The 5955-nt window shown below is 35.5% G+C and overlaps 1 pseudogene; it reads right to left on the minus strand.

Annotated features, from left to right (window-relative positions):
• LOC110454674 overlaps positions 1 to 5955 on the minus strand; it is a 20212-nt pseudogene that overhangs the window by 6418 nt on the left and 7839 nt on the right.

Below are 5955 nucleotides of genomic sequence, written 5' to 3' on the forward strand. Positions count from 1 at the left end.
TTTTAACAACTTGTTGATATCACACCTCGTTGCTTTTACGTCCTGTCACTTTAAAAACTTGTCATTATCACACCTTGTCACTTCTACGTCCGGTCACTTTAACAACTTTTCAGTATCACACGTTGTCACTTCTACGTCCGGTCACTTTAACAACTTCTTAATATCACACCTTGTCAATTCTACCTCCGGTCATTTTAACAACTTGTCATTATCACAACTTGTCACTTCTACGTTCGGTCCCTTTAACAACCTGTCATAATCACACCTTGTCACTTCTACGTTCTGTCACTTTAACAACCTGTCATTATCACAGCTTGTCAATTCTACCTCCGGTCACTTTAACAACTTTTCAGTATCACACGTTGTCACTTCTACATCCGGTCACTTTAACAACCTGTCATAATCACCCCTTGTCACTTCTACGTCCGGTTACTTTAACAACTTGTCAATATCACACTTTGTCACTTATCACACTTTGTCACTTCCACGTCCGGTCACTTTAACAAATTGTCATTATCACAACTTGTCACTTCCTTTAACAACTTGTCATTATCACAGTTTGTCAATTCTACCTCCGGTCACTTTAACAACTTGTCATTGTCACAACTTGTCACTATTACGTTCGGTCACTTTAACAACTTGTCATTATCACACTTTGTCACTTCTACGTCCGGTCACTTTAACAACTTGTCATTATCACAACTTGTCACTTCTACGTCCGGTTACTTTAACAACTTGTCATAATCACACCTTGTTACTTATACGTCCTGTCATTTTACCATCTGAACAGTATCACACCTTGTCAAATCTACGTCCGGTCACTTTAATAACTTGTCATTGTCACACCTTGTCATTTCTACGTCCTTCTACTATAACAACTTGTCAGTATCTCACCTTGTCACTTCTACGTCCGGTCACTTTAACATCTGAACAGTATTACATCTTGTCACATCTACGTCCGGTCACATTAACAACTCGTCATTATTATACTTTGTCACTTTTACGTCCAGTCACTTTCACAACTTGTCATTACAACACCTCATCACTTAAACGTTCACACATTCTGTCCTTTTCACACCCTATCACTACCACATCCGGTCAGTTTTACATCTTTTCATGGCCATTTAGTAACGTTGATATCTTGTTGATACTTCACTGAGTCATTACTACACTTTGTCACTTCTTTGGACGGTTATTATTATTATTTCTCTGATTTGTTTCATTTTCATTTAATGTAATCTTTATATCTTGTCACTTCCGCATGTCACTTTCAACCCTAAACATGACACTTGTTCGAAAGTACGTTTGATACTTTACATGCTGTCAAAATATACAACAAAGTCTAGTCGTAGCAATAATACTTCCTTAAATAGACCTGCTCCACATACATTAAGAAAGAAAATACCATTAAGCTTATATATTTACAATGATGAGCTGCACGTGATGTCACGCGAATCTTTTACAATAACATTAGTATTGTCCAGTGTATAGGATGATACATGTAAAAACCCTGCGTAGACACACTCGTTACGTATTGCTTTATCTGCTTTGATGTATACATATTCTTTGTTCAGCTGAATGACTGGCATGTCTTATGCTTTGTAATGGATATCTCATGGTATTTATTATATCCTATTAAACTCAATTAAGTAAAATAAGGTAGTGCTACTCATTTCATATGTACATATAACTACATATGTTGATTTTACTAAAAATATTGCAGTAAATGTTACCAGTATATGAATAAGATAATATCCTATGCATCCGTGCAAATATATAGTAGTCTGCAATTGTCATGTACATTACACAATATACTTATAGTATATAAACGTTTGACATATTAGTATCTATCCTGGTGAAGTATTGAATTATAACATACCTTCTCATTTCAACTTGACCGTCGTCCCCACTTTTAATGTTGTTCCTGCAGGTTCTTACTAGGGTTTCACACGCTTCCTTGATCAGCGGCGCCATCTATATTTTGAAAGTAGAACTAAATAACTCAACTTGGACATAACACCATTTTAAAGGAAATTAATCACACTTGACCATTGCTGAAACCAAACAGTATCAATGACGACTGTTACGTCAAAAAACATTTCAAACAACTTAATATCATCTACCTCATTAATATGTCCCGATGCACAGATAATTGATGAAATGACAGCTACTGTCGATTTTGTTCTTACCTTGCGCATTTTTCCGGAGGAAAACGTCGGAGAAATAACACTCCTTCCGTGTTTCCACTGATCTCCTTTGGACTTAGACTATATTCCATGTCTCCGCTGAAGTTATCAAGTGTCTGAAGTAACAATAACTGCATTAAACCTAGTGCAATCTATTCAGCAACATTTGTTGTGACATCATTTAGCGACAACAGTCCACTCTTCTTTCAATAACTAGAGGTGTGTGTTTAACGCGCATAGAAACTCAGAGAAGGAAGACAATTGTGTAAACCAAACTGTGTCCAGAATACCACCATTAACCCGAAGTTGTTTTACAGAGGAACTATATTAGGCTGCGTTATAATTTTGGCGTAACAATATTCAGACAGCCGCAAAAGTTGCACAACAAGATTACGGCACTCGTGAAGTATATTCAGATCAAGGCTTACGGATATTGTAGTAAAACGATGAGCATTCGTACTTTTTTTCATCTTAAATACCAGATGAAGTTTCAAACAATGTACCTGTAACACTAATTGGTCTGAAAAATAATCCGTTCGTCCGAATTAGTAACTATTCGCGTCGCGTTTTCAGAAATCTAGGTGAGTTTGAGAATAAAAATAATGTATTCTTAAATACTGATTTGCAATGAAATATACAAGATCATATCATATCTGATTAAACACGGAAGGTCGCTTTCCTGCTTACTGATCGCAACATCATGTGTCCTTCATACGGAGTAATGTGGTTGTGTCCTTCAGCAAGACATGTTACCGTCAAAACAGTTGAATACACTATGGTTGTATTTGATATTTCAGATATAGGATTTTCATGATTTTCTTGATCCAAAAATGGTTGATGGTAAAAACGTAAATAGGATTATTTTTTTTATTTTTTTTTGATTTTCTTTTGTTTATCGTTGCGAAATACAACAAATGATGTAATAATGTCATTGTGGGGCACTTTTAGCAGTGCAAGTCCTACAGGTACAGTCATACATACCCTCCTATTGGGAAAACTACTAAACTGTTTCACGAGAATTTCCCTCAGCATATCTTTGTCAGCTACCACTAGATTCGGACTCAGCATATCGAAATGTCTACAAATGAAAAAGTGTGTGCTTGCGTCAACATAAGGCATGTGCAAAGAGTCCTTCTTCAAAGTATATTTAAAACATCCGAAAATTTGACAACCTAAACTTGTTCACACTGTTGGAATAACTTCTTTGCCCCATATACTATTTTTAGTAATTTGTATCCTACGGACATACCTCCTTTAGGATCCAGTGTTATATGGGATTTTACCGTCTATATTACTTCTTTGACCCATAAAACATTTATAGTTATATAAAGATTCTGTAACGGGGTGTATTAAGAGAAGTTCATTTTATTTTCTTTCAAAGCTGGATACAAGTACATCAATGTGGAAAAAAACAGGATATGTTATCTTATTGGACAAAACGGACATTGTTGTAGATTTAATATCAATCAAGTTATGACTTTCAAAAAAGATATTATCAAAATAATACAATATACATATATGTAAGCCGCCATTAAAGGCGATAGCTCTGGCCAGTTAGTATTTGGTTTAACAGATATATTGTGTATTATGTTCTATCAACAGTTGTGCACGATAATGCCTGCAATTGGTTTATTAACTCGTAGACACACATATGTATAAATACATGTATATTAAAGATGCTTTTTTCACAGACATTTTGTTATGTACAAGTGTCACCTGAAATGGTTCACACAAGCATGAGGGAACAGGTAATACAATGGATGAAACCACGACGTTAGAAATAAAGCGTTATTTAACAACTTTTTAAATTTGCTTTTGCAATGTGATTTCTAAAATACTTAAAGAATTGTCATCAGAAATTCCTAATCCTATCAATGGTCCAATCAATCTGAAAACATTAAACGAGTTAGCCTGTCGAAATATCTTATTTCAGTACTTTGTATTACAGCATTTATTAGATATTATGTTACATTTACTATTTTCATTCAGCGTTAAAGTTAAATCACACTGATGTGTTAACTGTTGGTATCTTAACATTCATTTGTTGTCCTACATATCAGCAGATAACGAATCTCTGTCTAAAGCATTCCGAAACGCACATATATGTTAGAAATGTAGCACAATAGGAAAAGAGCCGATTAAGTCTTTCATAATGTCACGAATTAGCAAATAGAAAATATATTTCTAAGCTTTACAAAAACATACCCAAACACTTTGCCGTATTTCCGTATTGCATTTGTGTCAAAAGCACGAACACCCTGAAAAGAAAGAGAATACAATAAACACGATTAAGCAACATATTCAAATAAAGTACATCTAATTGAAATACATAGAACTAACCGAACAAATATATCGACATTACTTTTCACTACAATGACCGTATAACAGATATGCATTAGTAAAATAACAGTACTTGACGATTACAAAAAGTAAAATTGCGAATCATTTAATGTGTCTTTTTCCCATTTTTCAAGAGGGAACATTTTCAGAACGTTAAGCAAGAGGATCAGAATTGTGACCAAATGTTGTACCTCCCGCGTGATCCCCACCAGGTTTCCTATAATCGGTAGAGGTGTCGGTCCCGGTATTCCCATTCTCCTGAACGTCAGCAAGTCACGGCTCATCATACTATAACAGGTACATTACCTATTAACTAGGTTTAAACATGTAGGCATACGACATTATTGAGCACAGGACGAACTGCGAAAGTACAATTGTATATCAAAATTAAAAGGGAAAAAAGATGGCGGTGCCCAATTTTTGAATGGTTGCACGTCGAGGGGGTGCCACAGAGAGTATTCACACTGAGTTTAATTAAGAATGAAATTGGAATTCACCCCGAGCCAGGACCAGGAACATAGAATTTGAACAAAATCTCAATTTTGACATTTTTCGGGTATAGGGTCCAAGAGGGTGTAGAATTACGGACGCTGTTAAGTCGTATTGATTGTCTTCACATGGAATGATAGGGGCGGTTGGTAGATCCACTTAACATTTAATATAGGCACGACAGCTTTCATGTTGACTACACGGTTATCAAGTTGAGGGACTTTATGATTCCCGCGAAGTAGGGACTACCTTCCTTTACAACAGCACCTATTAGCTGCATCTGTCGCATACCACATTTAGACTTGCTCAAGTGCGGGCTTTATTCTTTAAACATAAAAGTTTGACTGATTTTTTCCTTAAATAAGAAGGCAACATCCGTATTCTTAAAAAATGTAAACTTTCAAATTTGTTAAGAGACCTGATTAAATGAAAAATATTATAATAGTATTAATTATTCATATAATTGAAATCAAATCAAATCACCAAATCCTAATTTTAAAGGATATTAGGTGTTCGCATGGACCCGTTACTACAATATGTTAAAGGGACATCACGTGAAAAGGCGGTTTTTTTTTAATGAATGTATGTATTGTATGCACTTCCACTTATGTTACCTCGCTATCCCCATATTCATAGTCCGTTCCAAATGTCCAGTTTGACCACTTGAATTGTTCGGGAAAGCCCGGCTAAAAATAGCGCCGATAACGTCACCTGATTAGGCAGCAAACACAAGTGGTGCGAGCGAGATGAAACGGTTTACAAAGGGGCCCTCAGAGAGGGGCCGTCAGGCAACTGCAACTTCTTACCGCACTATGAAACCAAGTTATATGATTTCTAATTCCGTATTCAAACTTATTGAACAGTAATTATTCATCATCAGAAGTTAATTGCACACTTGCCAATATTAAGAATTTAAATTTATTTAGCTTTTAACATAAAT

Source organism: Mizuhopecten yessoensis, unplaced genomic scaffold (genome assembly GCF_002113885.1).
Source record: "Mizuhopecten yessoensis strain PY_sf001 unplaced genomic scaffold, ASM211388v2 scaffold8009, whole genome shotgun sequence".
Lineage (NCBI taxonomy): Eukaryota > Metazoa > Mollusca > Bivalvia > Pectinida > Pectinidae > Mizuhopecten > Mizuhopecten yessoensis.